The sequence below is a fragment of the Culex pipiens genome, chromosome 2 (genome assembly GCF_016801865.2).
Source record: "Culex pipiens pallens isolate TS chromosome 2, TS_CPP_V2, whole genome shotgun sequence".
Taxonomy (NCBI): Eukaryota; Metazoa; Arthropoda; class Insecta; order Diptera; family Culicidae; genus Culex; species Culex pipiens.
Window position 1 is genome coordinate 148167857 of NC_068938.1, and position 17733 is coordinate 148185589.

Genomic DNA, 17733 nt, shown 5'->3' on the forward strand with positions numbered 1-17733 from the left:
GCATATGGATTCGTTGTCCCTAGACCTGGCGCATCAGCAAACAATCCGATGTCTCCGGAATCAACGGTTTTCCCTGAAAAAGCATCAAATTTTCCTTAGCATGCTATGCAAGCTTGATGAACACCGCGACGCCATACGTCAGGCAGCTACACGTGGTTGAAATACTTGCAAAAAAAAAACGAATTTGCTATGCATAGATTCAGAATTCGACTTAATAATATCAGGACTGCTCGAAATGATCATTTTCTAGTTAAAAGATGGTTTGCAATTGAATATTTCAGCCATTTCTCACCCACGTGGTAGCTGCCTGACGTATGGCGTCGCGGTGTTCATCAAGTTTGCATAGCATGCTAAGGAAAATTTGATGCTTTTTCAGGGAAAACCGTTGATTCCGGAGATATCGGATTGTTTGCCGATGCGCCAGGTCTAGGGACAACGAATCCATATGCTCTCTTCGGGAAAAGTGTTCTCCAGACCATTCCCCTTAGGCTTGACCATACCAGAAGCTGGCGCGTGATTTTTCCAGACCTGTAGGAGCGTTTTAACAAAAAGTTCCAATTTCCCATAGTAATTCCCATGTAAACTTTAACCCTGATGCGCGCAGCCAGTTTTCAACCAAATGAGCTGATATTTGGCATGAAAGTCCCTATGGGCATGCCCTACAAGGGGAACCATACTAAAACTGGATCTGAGAACTTTTTGAAAAACGTACCCACCCTATTGTACATTCTTACACTCTTAAAAATAACCCTGCAAAGTTAGAAAAAACACAATATTTCATAATGAAAAAAAAAAATATATAAATGAAAAAATGACCCTTCTGAGTCAATGTAGATTCGAAAAGAACATGAAATTTCCCTTAAAATGACATGATCCAATTTTTTTTAAAGTCAAGTAACAGAAAATGGGAAAATTAAAAAAATAGTTTTTATTTTGATGAATAAAACGTTTTTTCGGAATTCTGAGTACGCCAATCGGGCGTCCAATTTTACATGAAAGTCCCTTTGAAATCAAATTTCTATCTCATCACCGTTTCAGGCTGCAAATTATGGAAAAACACCTCTTTTTTCGCATGTTCAAAAATAGAAGGGGTCGTACTGCCCCTCCGTCACGAGATGTCCAAAAACGGACCTCGGATTCGTGATCAGGGACAAAAGTTACCCCTTAGGACAAAGTTTCACGCAAATCGAAGAGGGGTCGGGGCAACTGCTGTTGTGATTAAAATCAAATCAAGTTCTCTAATTATTATTTTTTTTGCTTAATTTTAAAACATTGGTGCCAAAAAGGTAGGCAAATGTATTCTTGTGCATGTATTTCTGAAATTCCCAGGAAATTTACAAATTTCCCGGGAAACTGGAAATTTGACGCTCTAGTTCATGTTCTTTGGATCTGACCAAAGTTGATAAGGGGAAGAGGCTAGAAAAAAAAGAATAAAAAATATCAAAATTGAGCCATGATCTCAATAATTAAGAAAAAATGGAACATGCATTAAACACCAGTAAACATAACATAAATAAAAGCTTTTTGCTGAACATACGGCGAGAACAAAAGCCAACAAGCAAGGAAATCAGTAATATGTTCTTTGTTGTAAAAAAAATGTTTGTCCTTATTTTTGTCTTTAAATAAATGTTTTTTGAATAAATCTGAAATAACATATAAATTCACATCAAAAACATAATTACAAAATTTAGGGTCTTAAAATTGGGTTAAAATTTGAAAAAAATGTTAAAAGTTGACAGTTACGTTGAACAAATTGAATGTTCAACAACTTCAAATCAACAAATGCGATATTTGTTTAGAAAACATGTAAAACATGCAACCGAAATGCAAACATTTTCACTATGTCTCGCCATGTCATGAATTCCCAACTTCCCTTGAGGAGCAAAAGTGCATCGCGCCCACAAGATGCACAAATTCAGACAGGTAAACATTTGCGCAAAGTGTCTTTCCAAATCCATGAACATTTCCCAAGAGAAAACCACCAAAAAGCACAAACATTTTCTCTCAGTAATGCTTGCTGCTTGATATTTTCCCCGGAAAAACAAGATTCCGTTGCTGCGTCGCGACGCCAACAAATTAAACTGTGTAAAAATATTTCGAAAAAAAAACTTTTTGCCCCGACATTCTTCTTGCTGCTTGACTGTTGCAAGTGTGGGTCATCTTTATGCCATGGCGGATGCTGTGCGAGCGTCTCAACGAGTATGAAATTTCAAGAAATATGACCGGAAGGTGGAGTGGAGGAAAAGTGGGTTGGTTGGAAGACGCGTCAGACCGAAAAAGTGGCAGTAATAAAAACTGTTTCAACTTTCAGAAAATGAGCGGGCTAATAAAAACACTACTTTCACAGTCTGCCACCCCCTCGGCCGACGTCACCGTGCCACCACCCACAAAATGAGCATCGTGAAAAGTGGGTGTGAAATGTGAGAGGAGGGTGGGAACGAGGGTGGTGGGTGGTGAGCTAATGGGATAATGAATGGTTACATTGGAGTTTGATGTTTTTCACGACGACGACGACGACGACGACCCAAGAGCGTGGTGTCCCTCCCCTGGGAAAAAAACGGGCGTTACGAAAATGTTGGCTGGAACGGACCGTTTCTCCCTCGTAACTTTAAGGGATAGCACTGACAGTCGAAGGAAGAAGAAACAGGAGGAGGAAGAGGGGGTGATGCAGTTATGATTTATTGAAATATGAGACATTAGATAATTAGCTTATAATAGAGGGGGAGTTTTTTCTTCCTCCCTCCTCGTTGCCAGCCGGGGAAGTGTCGATGATGGCCGTTTGATGAACTGGGCAGCGAAGAACGGCTGGAAGTGTTGGTTGCGCCAGCCAGCCAAGGGGGATTAGTGTAGTGTGGTTGCTCTTTTGAAGGGATTAAGTGGAAAAGGCGAGAAAGATTAATGGATTATGGCGCGGGGACGCGAAGGGAAAATACCGAAGTTAATTAGTCTTTGTGTTTGTTGTGTACTGTGTTGTAGGTGGTGGTGGTGGTGTAATCGCCTTATCAACAGAAGCTTGGTGACATGAATTCTGTATTGAGTGGTAATGATGTTATATGAAATAAAAACATTTTTTTTTGCAGAGACGCCATAAAATTTTATTTGTCACTAGTGATATTATCACATCCACAAATATGAATAAAAGGTAAAGAAAATATCTCCAGAATTTCCGAAAAGATAGCAATAGCTTTTTACAAACATTGTTTTTAAACGAAAAATAACAGATTATTCTGCAGTAGTTTTACTCGCAAATCGAGGTTACCGTGCTATCTACGTTTCTAGAAAAACGCAAAATGCATTGTTTTTGATACTGAACATGAAAATTGACATTTCGACCGTAGTGGCCACAGCCTGGAGTTGCCGGTGCCCTCATGGAAGGTTCACATTGGGAGAACATTTATGACAATTTTGCCGACAAATCTATGAAACAAAATAAAATAATCTTATTCCAGATTTCACTAGCAATCCAAAAACTCATTCAAATTGTTTGGTCCTATGTCTTTCGGTTATGTCTCTGACATACCATCTTGAACTTTTTTATTTCTGTAATAGTATTTGTTATATAACTTTTTATAGAAATCATTTTTCATGAGCTTTATGTAGCAAAATGTTTGGCATGAGTTTCTGAACAAATTGTATTACTAGGTTTCTGTCAAACTTTAAGTTGTTTACATGTTTTATCACAAAATGTGCATAGTGCCCAAGGGGTGTAAATACTTTTTTTCACATACTTTATGCGTTCATATCAACATTTTTGTAATTGTCTACTCTACAATTTAATAGATTATTGATATACTCTAGAAATTTACCCTGCAAAGTAACAAAAACCATGAAATTTTAAAATTAAAAAAAAAATGTTCTAAATGAAAACATAACTCTTCTGGGTTATTGATGATTCGAAAAGTACTTGAAATTTTCCTTATAATAACATGTTGTAAGTTTTTTTTTACAGTAGAGCAGTTCTCTACAAAATCGATCTTTTTTTTTAATTTTTGTATTTTTTAATCCGGCTGAATTTTTTTTGGTGCCTTCGGTATGCCCAAAGAAGCCATTTTGCATCATCAGTTTGTCCATATAAATTTCCATACAAATTTGGCAGCAGTCCATACAAATATGCTATATGAAAATTCAAAAATCTTTATCTTTTGATAGAATTTTTGATCGATTTGGTGTCTTCGGCAAAGTTGTAGGTATTGATAAGGACTACACTGAAAAAATTAAACACGGTAAAAAAATGGTGATTTATTATTTAAGTTTTTGTCACTAAAATTTGAGTTGCAATTAAACACTATTTTTATTTTTTTTTATTTTTTGATATGTTTTGGAAGACATTAAATGCCAACTTTTCATAAATTTCCAGAATGGGCAAAAAAATCTTTGACCGAGTTATGATTTTTTTTAGCAATAAAGATTTTTTTTTAAATCGAAATATTGGTCGTAAAAATTGTTTAACTACAGTTTTCGATGTAAAATTGAATTTGCAATCAAAAAGTACTTAAGTGAATTTTTGATAAAGTGCACAGTTTTCAAGTTATAGTAATTTTTAGGTAACTTTTTTGAAAATATTCGCAGTTTTTCATTTTTTAAAATTAGTGCACATGTTTGCCCATTTTTGAAAAAAATATTTTTGAAAATCTGAAAAAATTCTCTATATTTTGCTTTGTTGAACGTTGTTGATACGACCCTTAGTTGCTGAGATATTGCCATGCAAAGGTTTTAAAAGCAGGAAAATTGATGCTTTCTAAGTCTCCCCGAGCATGGGTAAATAACAAGGGAAATGCGTAATAATACCTTTCTCTGGTATCGATACCAAATTTTGGAATTCCTGGGCCCTTTAAAATTTGTCTTAAGGATTATGCAAGAGCAAAATGTGGTATCATACCAATTTAAGGTATTGTTTTAATATTGCAAAATTGCAGCATTTGTCAATGGTCGAACACCACATTTTGGTATTCATTTGGTATTACAGTATTTTACAGTGTTCCCACTAGCCTAAGCCATCGGCTAGGCTAGGTTCATTTTGCTGGTTCAGGTTCACTCCACACGTCGGCAAGCATTGTCGGCTCAGGCTCAATGAGCGCCGTGAGCCATGGTTCATTTGGTTCAAACAAGGCGAGGCTAGCCAAAATGAACCATTGGCTTGAACCAGGCTTGAACCTGATCAAAGAATGTTAGGCTAAACGGCGAGCTCTGTTACACCATGATACTGTTCAACCCTAAATCTACTACTGCGTAACACTGTTACACCGTAACATTGTTACACCGTAACATTGTTACACCGTAACATTGTTACACCGTAACATTGTTACACCGTAACATTGTTACACCGTAACATTGTTACACCGTAACATTGTTACACCGTAACATTGTTACACCGTAACATTGTTACACCGTAACATTGTTACACCGTAACATTGTTACACCGTAACATTGTTACACCGTAACATTGTTACACCGTAACATTGTTACACCGTAACATTGTTACACCGTAACATTGTTACACCGTAACATTGTTACACCGTAACATTGTTACACCGTAACATTGTTACACCGTAACATTGTTACACCGTAACATTGTTACACCGTAACAGTGTTACACCGTAACAGTGTTACACCGTAACAGTGTTACACCGTAACAGTGTTACACCGTAACAGTGTTACACCATAACAGTGTTACACCGTAACATTGTTACACCGTAACATTGTTACACCGTAACATTGTTACACCGTAACATTGTTACACCGTAACATTGTTACACCGTAACAGTGTTACCCCGTAACAGTGTTACACCGTAACAGTGTTGCAACGAATGTTGTGGTGTAACAATGTTACGGTGTACGAATGTTACGGTGTAATGATTGTTACGGTGTAACAAATATGACGTTGTAACAATGTTACAGCGTAACAATGTTACGGTGTAACAATGCTACGGTGTAACAATGTTACATCATTATATTTGTTACACGGTAGCATTGTTGCACCCTAACACTTATGCATAGTCATGGTTTTCATTAGCCGGGTTAGCCTGGCTTAAGCCATGGTTCATGGTTCACTGAACCAGGATTGAACCACAAAAGGAGGCTTAAGCCGAACCAATTTTATTGGTGAACCTAGCCTAACCGGTTCATTTGGGAATAAAAAAAAAAATAAAAAACGAACCTCGGATTCGTAATCAGGGACAAAAGTTACACCTTAGGACAATGTTTCACGCCAATCGAAGAGGGAATTCACTGTGTTTCTATCCTTTATGAATATTTTAAAAATATAGCTATAGTTTTTTATGCAACCTAACCGTTGTAATCAAAATATCAACTCGAACTCAAATTAACTCATCTCTTCCACTCATAAAAAATGACAACCAACAGTTCATTTTTTCTCAACCATTTAGCACACGAGTGACTCCGTGCTTAACCCACATCACCCCAAAGGTCTTCCCATGATGAACACTGCCACACTGCCAGTGACACTGACGCGTTCGTGTCGTATTTCTAAATAAACTAATAAACTAATGAGCGCGAACCGGGGAATGATTTACCATTCGAGCGCAGGGGATTAGCATTTTCAGCAAAAGTAGCATCATCATCGTTTCAACAAACGACCAACGACGAGTCGAACAGCTGTCCATCCGCCACAGTTATGACAAAGTCTGTAGATTTTTTTTTGAAACGCTGAATTGTCAAAACGAACATTTGAAAATGTCTTATAGAAATATGTGGATAAAAATTGCTCGTCTAAAAAGTTTAGCCATTTCCAAATGTTATGCTCGACTTGACAAATTTTTTTTTTTCTCTTCTGCGTTTATGAGTGAATAAGCATAACAACCGCGAGCCCAAGTCTTGTTGACGCTCATGATGTGTTGTCGCTCCGGGTGTTTGGTTGGCGCGGGAAAATGCCACGATCATTTCCGAAAAATTTGCCGGTAATTTAGCCTACATTTTGCTCGGAAAATCTGGCACTCTGGCGTGGTCGTCCCTCTGACGTTGTCGTTGTCATCGTCGTCGTCGTGTGGGCCTAATGAAGATGATCCATTTTTTTCTATTCTACGAATTGTTGGGATAGGGTGACCAGTCAATAAGATTATTTGAATTTTAGAAAAAAATGGTTAATTTTCAACGAGCTCTTTGATCTTTTGTGTATAAAAAATAAATTATTTGTTATAATTTTAATTTAAAGATCATTACAAAATTTTAGTTATTTCTTACCAAAAAAAATCTACAAATATTTCGTATAATAATGTTATAATTTCCAATGTCAAGCAATCAAAATGGATAACCCTACCGAATTATTTGCTCATTCATCGTTTCTAGCTTCCATTCATTAGACCCACCATTGGCTAGTGTACAAATTACAAATTAGCTAATGGGATCATTTGAGTCACCACATGTGTTTACTATTAAATCAAGCGACTTCTCCGACGTAGACCTCCGAAACATTTCTGATCGTCATCCCAGAATTTCACACGAACTTGGCCAACAATGTCGTCCTCGTTGGTGACATTATTTTCCCCAGAAATCTTGCGAATTTTGCCCAGCACGAGCAGGCCTAATGATGATGACGCGATTTTTTCACGTCGACTTCCGACAAATCTTTGCGCTGCGTGATGACAGCTGAGCCGGCAATTACTGGCAACCGTGTTCTGCGCGAAGAAAGCTAGGTCAAACTTTCACCCCCCTGGCAAAAGGTATATCGATCCAACGAAAGTGAAGATTCCCAGGAAACTCAGCCCCGTTGCCGACTCCATCAAAGTGGCATCAAATAACGAAACCCATTCATCCAAGTCGGCAATTGATTAACTTTTCCACAGAAAGTCGTTGGCCATTCTGGCAGCACTGGACCAATCGTTATTTTCGCAGCCTTTTTTTGTTGTTTCTCTCGCAAAAAAGGCTTTCGCAACGGTCCAATTTCCACGAACTATACCGTCACCGTTGCGTGACATCTTAATTAGTGCCTTTGGCCGACGACGTGGACGCCGTCCATGTGCCGTAATTTATGGTCAGTCTACCCGGGGCTCAGAACTCGGGACCAGACCGGAACGACCTAATTACAGACGTTATTGCACGTACTCTTTCAGGTCGCCACAGTTACGCAACTTTCAGCCTTGTAACCAGAACGAACCGGACAGCGACAAGATATACCGAAAGTTTTCTGTATCGAGCTTTAACTCTGTAGCAGGGGTGTGAAGAACTCTGAGTCAAATTTTGGTTTAATCTCAAATTCTACTCAAATTTCTACTGAAGTTCTACTGAAATTCCAGACTAGTCCAAGAGTCCAAGAGCCCACGAGTCCACGAGTCCAATAGTCCAAGAGTCCAAGAGTCCAAGAGTCCAAGAGTCCAAGAGTCCAAGAGTCCAAGAGTCCAAGAGTCCAAGAGTCCAAGAGTTCAAGAGTCCAAGAGTCCAAGAATCCAAGAGTCCATGAGTTCAAGATTTCAATAGTCCAAAAGTCCAAGATTCTAAGAGTCCAAGAGTTCAAAAGTTCAAGAGTCCAAGTCCAAGAGTTCAAAGGGTTCATGAGTTCAAGAGTCCAAGAGTCCAAAAGTACAAGAGTCCGAGTCTAAGAGTCCAAGTCTAAGAGTCCAAGAGTCCAAGAGTCCAAGAGTCCAAGAATCCAAGAGTTCAAGAGTCCAAGTCCAAGAGTCCAAGTCCAAGAGTCCAAGTCCAAGAGTCCAAGTCCAAGAGTCCAAGTCCAAGAGTCCAAGTCCAAGTCAAAATGAAAAGTAAACAAACTCAAAGTTTGATCTGTCAAGAAAGGTTTAAGGTAAGATTTAATTTATTTATGAGTGAATTCACGTGAAGTCTTAGTCATTTTTAAACAAGATTCAAGTAAAGAACTGAAGTAAAAATCCAAGTCCAAGTCCAAGTCCAAGTCCAAGTCCAAGTCCAAGTCCAAGTCCAAGTCCAAGTCCAAGTCCAAGTCCAAGTCCAAGTCCAAGTCCAAGTCCAAGTCCAAGTCCAAGTCCAAGTCCAAGTCCAAGTCCAAGTCCAAGTCCAAGTCCAAGTCCAAGTCCAAGTCCAAGTCCAAGTTCAAGTCCAAGTCCAAGTCCAAGTCCAAGTCCAAGTCCAAGTCCAAGTCCAAGTCCAAGTCCAAGTCCAAGTCCAAGTCCAAGTCCAAGTCCAAGTCCAAGTCCAAGTCCAAGTCCAAGTCCAAGTCCAAGTCCAAGTCCAAGTCCAAGTCCAAGTCCAAGTCCAAGTCCAAGTCCAAGTCCAAGTCCAAATACGAATTTCCATCACTGGCTAAACCCTGATAGGAAGAGATACCAGCACGACGATGGATGATAATTTTGGGCACGTGTCGATGGCTTCGTGAGTTGACCGTGACGATATGGTGACGATGTGACACAGAGAGTCACCCAGGTCATCGTCGATGTTGTCGTTGTCGTTGTTGATGGAGAAAGTTTTCCTACGCCGGAAGGAGAAGCTCATCTCGAGTCCCCGAGTTCTAATTGAAAAGCAGGAAAACTGCTATGAACTGGAGTGAAAGTGAACACAAAGAAGAAAAAATGGCTGTCCGAGAAATGACAACGACAACCTGGCACAAGCTGAAAGGTATTGTGATGGGTGCCTTCCGGGAAGATGTTGTGACCTTATTAGGTCACGTTCAATAGAGTATTGGATTGTTTGAAATGTAATTTATAGGTCAAAATGCCAGAAGCTTTATGAAATGTAAGTTTATTCTTTTTTAATGTAGAATTCTCAACACAGAAACTACATGCAATAGCTACATGGAGCAAACCACGCTTCAGACTTGATTTTGAGAGAAAAAAAACCATTCGGTTATTACACTGAAATCTCAAGCTTATAAATAAAGAAATAAAATCTGAACCCTTCCGTTCTTGGCTCAAAACAAGGTTTTTTTCTTTGAGTCCCTGTTCCAAAAATCTTAAGCTATCCCTTCGTTGGTCCAGCACCGTATCACTTATGCCATCAACCAATCTTATAAAGCTTCACTTTGGCCCAAGATTGGATTATACTTTTCGGTGCCTTTGAAATGGTTCATCTCCTGTCAGCCTCCTGCTTTGCTGCTGCTGCACCAAACCAGGCCACTGATCTCCGTTTTATAACCTATCGTAACGAATCTTATCCGGCTGTCGGTTTCGGCCCAAATCCTGGCAATACTCTCTAGCCCCCGACCAGATCTGGGACGCCTGGCCTCCATTTTTCGGCAGCAGCCGCCGTCCAGCTTGTGACTGCCCCAAATCCTCGCAGATTGTGGCAAATCGAAACCGACCGAAAGTCGTCCACCCAAAAGCCGGGGCCAGGCAGGAAGGATATGCGCTTCATATTACTGTCAATTTGGGGGCTGAAGGTTTTCCCTCCAACCTCCAAAGAGCGATTTGGGAAGCCGCACAAAAAAAAAACCAACGAGCTGAAGGATTTGTGGGAGAGCAAAAAAAGTTGTTCCTCTTCGTCAGCTTTCTCGTCGTTTTTTTTTGTGGAAGGAGGAGGGGAAACCTGAAGAAGCGCTTTGTAAAAATCAGGTTTGGTAATCGGATTTCCTCGAATTTTACACCCACCCACCCACTCACACGTAACACGTACCCTTTTGCAACCGTTGGAAAATTGTGGTTTGCGCTGTTCTTGAGTCGGCGGGGCTTGATTGGAAGTGACGAAACGGTGGAACGGTGGTGGTTTGGTATTTTTCGGTGGCGATGGCAGATGACGCATTGAACAATAATAAAAATTTATTTCCTTCATGATAATGCTAATAAATTAGAATTGTTTAATTTGACCTAAAATCTAAAATGACTAAAAAAACATTTTTTCTTCCCGAGCGTCAAGACTGCAAGTTTTTCGCTGCAAAATTTTTACCAAGCCCAACAAAATTATTGAAAAATGGTTCACGCAACTAGCAATTCAAATCAAAGGGTTTCCAGCATCGTATCAGATTGGTCACTAATCTGGATTTACTAGCAGATTTAAAAAGTAAATCAGTATTTCCGAATTGATATAGTAATTCCAGAGTAATTCTCGAAATTTCTGATAATACTAGAACCACACAAAATTATCAGATAGTTGAATGAACTCTATACATTATTTACCACAATGAACCTATTTGCAGTTCATTTACTGCCTCTCATGTACAGAGTTTTCAAACCCGTGCAAGAACTCTGATTTTGAGAAAGTTTTTTAGTACCGTAAACTGGGGTGACTTTGATAGCCCGGGGTGACATTGATAGCAATTTGATTTGGCCACTAATTTTGATGTATCCAATGTAACAGTCACATTTTTGCATATTTGTTCGATAATAAGCTATCCCTTAATGCTTACATACTCAAAATTCTTAAAAATGTTTAGAAATTATTTTGACGGGCATTCAAAAAACCTATCAAAGTCACCCCGGGCTATCAAAGTCACCCCAGTTTACGGTAATTCCGAAATTATTATTGTGATTCCTAAACGAAACAGTAATGATAATATTATTAAAAATATACATTTACAAAAATCAAGAGATCTAGAAAAATGTTGTACAGTGAGTCAAATATTTGTCCGTACCTCCCGGTACGGAAAATTTTTGTGATGTAAAAGAACATAAAATTCGACTAAAGTACCAAGTTTTATACACCAATCGACGCGGCAGAATGTCCTCTTCAAGATCCATTCATTGGATTTGTAAAAAACATATTCTAAAAAAAAATCAAAAATAGTTTACTGAAAAAAAAATTACAAAATAGGTCAAAGAATTGTCCGTACCCCTAATAAACGTACATTATCTGATCGATTTAAATAAATTCTTTCATAAAATATTGTATCTGTGCTAAAAAATAAAAATAAATAAAAATTGAATTTACGAGCCACAGTATTAACATTTGAATGAAAAAAGTGTTTTTAAATGCATTATACACCTGTCCAGTTGTTTTGCAATCATTAGTTTCCAAAATACCTAAGTATTGACGAAAATGTATTTTTTTTTTTGCCAAAACTAAAGTTTTTGCGGTGCTGTACATTGGAATTTCATAAAAATTCAAAATATTTTAAATCCAGGCCAAACATTCTAATTATGATTATCAATGCAGAAAAATGCGTTTTGGATTGTGTCTTTTATTTTTATTAGTATTTTGAAATTTTTTGAAAAATATTTTTTTTGGGTCGATTTCGAAGGGGGGGGCTCATAAACTTTGAAAAATATTTGCAACGGCCTAAGTTTATATAAAAAATTGGTTAAATTTAGTTTTTTAAAGTTAAACTTTTCAAAACATTAGTTAAAAAACAACTATTTTTATAACATTGCTGTTTTATGTTGTACGAGTTTTTATTGAACAAGTTTCCACAATATTTGTTCAAAAATACATTGATTTCATTTTTATACTGTTTCACTAGTTTTCACTAGTCACTACTAGATGACATCGCTGTTTTTAGAAAGAAGTATCAAAGCGGTTCATTTTGCCCGAACCACGCTTAGGGAGCGTTCTTTTATTACGTAACGCAAAAAAATCGTTTTTTTAGATTCCCCCCCCCCCTCGTAACAAAATTTCCATACAGATTGCGTTACGTAATAAAAGAACGCTCCCTTAGCATTGAATCTTCATTAATTTTTTTTCTCATTTACATATAATCTATTCCCCAGAATGCCATACCTCAGAAATCCAATTGCCAGGATGACCCATTCTCCAAAAAATGTTTGGTGTTGTTGTTCTTTTTTGAGAACAAATGATAAACTCGAAAATTTTCTTATCTTTTTGGTAAATTGAATTATTCAAATCTAAAAAAGGTGAACTTTTATTAGTTTTATTCTACTGGGAAAAAGACCTTAATCTTTAAATAATCTTTTGTTAGATAAGGAATAATCACAATAAATTCATAGCTTGCGTAAAACATTATCCTTTTTTATATCTTCAAATCTTATGAGGAGACGAGTGAATCTCTGTGAATAACACAGATCTCGGGAAAAATACCGCTTTTTATTTATCGTCGTCAAGCTTAATTTCAAAAACAGAGTAAATCACTTCAATGTTTTTGTAAAAAATAACCCTTTATATGGAAGTCTTAAAAAAGGATAAATTTCTATGTATTTCATTATGTTTCTTAAAATTTACCCTTTTTTAATTTTCAAATCTTTGTCTTAAAATTAAATAAAAAAAAAACAATAATTTAACTTTAACATGCAAAAATTAGCAAAATAAAACATAAAACATAAAACATAAAACATAAAACATAAAACATAAAACATAAAACATAAATCATAAAACATAAAACATAAAACATAAAACATAAAACATAAAACATAAAACTTAAAACATAAAACATAAAACATAAAACATAAAACATAAAACATAAAACATAAAACATAAAACATAAAACATAAAACATAAAACATAAAACATAAAACATAAAACATAAAACATAAAACATAAAACATAAAACATAAAACATAAAACATAAAACATAAAACAAAACATAAAACATAAAACATAAAACATAAAACATAAAACATAAAACATAAAACATAAAACATAAAACATAAAACATAAAACATAAAACATAAAACATAAAACATAAAACATAAAACATAAAACATAAAACATAAAACATAAAACATAAAACATAAAACATAAAACATAAAACATAAAACATAAAACATAAAACATAAAACATAAAACATAAAACATAAAACATAAAACATAAAACATAAAACATAAAACATAAAAAATAAAACATAAAACATAAAACATAAAACATAAAACATAAAACATAAAACATAAAACATAAAACATAAAACATAAAACATAAAACATAAAACATAAAACATAAAACATAAAACATAAAACATAAAACATAAAACATAAAACATAAAACATAAAACATAAAACATAAAACATAAAACATAAAACATAAAACATAAAACATAAAACATAAAACATAAAACATAAAACATAAAACATAAAACATAAAACATAAAACATAAAACATAAAACATAAAACATAAAACATAAAACATAAAACATAAAACATAAAACATAAAACATAAAACATAAAACATAAAACATAAAACATAAAACATAAAACATAAAACATAAAACATAAAACATAAAACATAAAACATAAAACATAAAACATAAAACATAAAACATAAAACATAAAACATAAAACATAAAACATAAAACATAAAACATAAAACATAAAACATAAAACATAAAACATAAAACATAAAACATAAAACATAAAACATAAAACATAAAACATAAAACATAAAACATAAAACATAAAACATAAAACATAAAACATAAATGAATAATTGAATAAATTATTTCCGCCGAATGCCAATCGCAACGTCATCTGAATCAAAACTAGAACAGGAAGTTTGCAGCGCTTTAAAATATATTTTTAAGAAAAAAAAAACCATCAACCAGAATCTCTGAGGAGGAAGCAGCATGGGAGTCAAGTGGAGTAGTCACTAGATCCTCTTACGGGTCCTTGTCCTTGTGTGGGTGTGGGTAGTGCAAGGACGACTTTCCAATCGGCTTCCACAATTGGGTTTCAGATTTAAGAATCGGTGCAAGTCTTCTTCGACAAGCAGCACGTGTACTTTTGAGTGGGAGTTGGGGGACGAGAAGTGGACGATTACCGGAAGATTTGACAAGGAGAGAGCGATTTTTTCGTTTTGGTTTTCTGGGAAAGCCAGCAAGGTAGATTTAAGCCGGTCCTTCGTTACCGTAACCCAGATTTTCAAGATAAAACGGCGGCTTCCTCTTGTTATGGTTCTTTCTTCGTTTTTTTTCGATAAGGTAGAGGTTTGGAGGAAAATCGTTACGAATTTCCTCCAATAACGGGCCACCCAGGGTGCAATCAAGGGTGAAAAATGGTTTTGATTGACGGTTTCTATTTTTAGTTGGAGTGGTTTTTCCGGTGTTCCTCTACCACTAGGACGAAAAACCACCGAAGGTGGTTTTTGCGGTTTGGAAAGTGAAGGAAAATCGATATGTTCAAGATGAAGAAATGATGATGATTTTCATCTGTTTGCCAACCGCCACTGACTGGTTTCCGTCAGTCAGCCAGTCGTTCAGTTGTTCAAACTGGGTGAGAGATTCTTCACGAGCAAATGAAAATTTCCGCCGTTCGACGACCACGAACGTCCTCGTCCTTGTTCGAGATCGCGTGCAATTGATTTGCTTCAATTGTGGAGGAATTTTTCAATATTCCATCAGCGGCGGTGATGAGAGATGAAATTGTTGAAGCATTTTGTTTGTGGCTTAAAGTGAAATCAGCTAGAAGAAACTGGGAAATTTTGACGTTTGATGAAAGTTTCAGATTATGGTAACAAATAAAAATTTAAAATTTGAAGTGAGCTCAATCTTTAAAAATTATGGCAAACTATGTTAGTAAAAAAAAGCTAATATTTAATTAGCATTTTTTAGCTAAGTGAACATAATTTAAATCTCACAAACAATGTGTCCCACAAATTTGATTACTACTCCAACAAAATCCCCACTTTATCGAACAAACTGCCACTATTGGAACGGAGTACAACACGAAAAGTTAAATCCCTTTCAATAAATTCAAATCGTCCCGTTAACACCATCGAGACTCGAACGAGCTTAGCGGGAATTTCGCCTCCCGACAAAGTGTACAACGGATGCACGAAACGCACCCAACTAAGCTTAGTGTAGTCTGCAAAAGTTCCAATTGTTCCGAACGGAACAACGCCGCAAAAGTTGCTGCACCACTTCTGGGCAGAGTCTCTCTCCCTCTCAGCGAAGGCATGCTTCCAGAAATAGTTTTCTATTTGATTTAGCTGGAAAACTTTGATTTCTGATTTTCCTTCCGGGAGTGCAAAAACCGAAAGTTGCCTGCTTCAGTGCACTTTTGTTCCTCTAGCCTGCACCAGCCAAAAGAGGGGGGCTCCAAAAGCTCCGATAGATCCACTTAAGGGAGAGTCTGGAAGAAGAAGGGAAAGGGAAGGGCCAAGGGAATGTAAATATTATAGCAAAACTTAACTCTATTTCCTGGCGTGGCAACTCTTTACTCAACAACTTCCTAGCATTTTCTGATGGCGTGGAGAACGCTTCAAGCTTTCGACTTCCCTCTCTCTCTCTTGTGTGTGGGGGGCTGCTGCTGGGCTTTCTACCACGTGGTCTTGCAGCTTCGACACCACATATAGTTGGTAAACGGATGCAATTTTCAGCATTGAAGGATGGTGGAGTTGAGGTTAAGTAGGACTTACTTAGTTTGTGAAGTAAAATTTAGTAAATAATTTTTTTTTTGCATGAAAAATTATTTTTTGATCTAAAGGTTTATTTTATGTTTTATGTTTTATGTTTTATGTTTTATGTTTTATGTTTTATGTTTTATGTTTTATGTTTTATGTTTTATGTTTTATGTTTTATGTTTTATGTTTTATGTTTTATGTTTTATGTTTTATGTTTTATGTTTTATGTTTTATGTTTTATGTTTTATGTTTTATGTTTTATGTTTTATGTTTTATGTTTTATGTTTTATGTTTTATGTTTATGTTTTATGTTTTATGTTTTATGTTTTATGTTTTATGTTTTATGTTTTATGTTTTATGTTTTATGTTTTATGTTTTATGTTTTATGTTTTATGTTTTATGTTTTATGTTTTATGTTTTATGTTTTATGTTTTATGTTTTATGTTTTATGTTTTATGTTTTATGTTTTATGTTTTATGTTTTATGTTTTATGTTTTATGTTTTATGTTTATGTTTTATGTTTTATGTTTTATGTTTTATGTTTTATGTTTTATGTTTTATGTTTTATGTTTTATGTTTTATGTTTTATGTTTTATGTTTTATGTTTTATGTTTTATGTTTTATGTTTTATGTTTTATGTTTTATGTTTTATGTTTTATGTTTTATGTTTTATGTTTTATGTTTTATGTTTTATGTTTTATGTTTTATGTTTTATGTTTTATGTTTTATGTTTTATGTTTTATGTTTTATGTTTTATGTTTTATGTTTTATGTTTTATGTTTTATGTTTTATGTTTTATGTTTTATGTTTTATGTTTTATGTTTTATGTTTTATGTTTTATGTTTTATGTTTTATGTTTTATGTTTTATGTTTTATGTTTTATGTTTTATGTTTTATGTTTTATGTTTTATGTTTTATGTTTTATGTTTTATGTTTTATGTTTTATGTTTTATGTTTTATGTTTTATGTTTTATGTTTTATGTTTTATGTTTTATGTTTTATGTTTTATGTTTTATTTTTTATGTTTTATGTTTTATGTTTTATGTTTTATGTTTTATGTTTTATGTTTTATGTTTTATGTTTTATGTTTTATGTTTTATGTTTTATGTTTTATGTTTTATGTTTTATGTTTTATGTTTTATGTTTTATGTTTTATGTTTTATGTTTTATGTTTTATGTTTTATGTTTTATGTTTTATTTTTTATGTTTTATGTTTTATGTTTTATGTTTTATGTTTTATGTTTTATGTTTTATGTTTTATGTTTTATGTTTTATGTTTTATGTTTTATGTTTTATGTTTTATGTTTTATGTTTTATGTTTTATGTTTTATGTTTTATGTTTTATGGGTAACTGACAATAACTCATTTTTAACATCTTTCTTGAATTGACTTAATCCATCAATATCATACTAAATTTTGAATGCATTCGCTGTAAATAGATTTTTTATTATGTCGTAAATTTGAAATCATAAATAATATAAACATCATAAATATCTATTTATTTTTTCAAAGTTCTCTAATTAACATAATTATGAGTATCAAACGCAGTGAATTTTGGAAATTCTTTTATTTATTTTTTTTTGTATTTTTG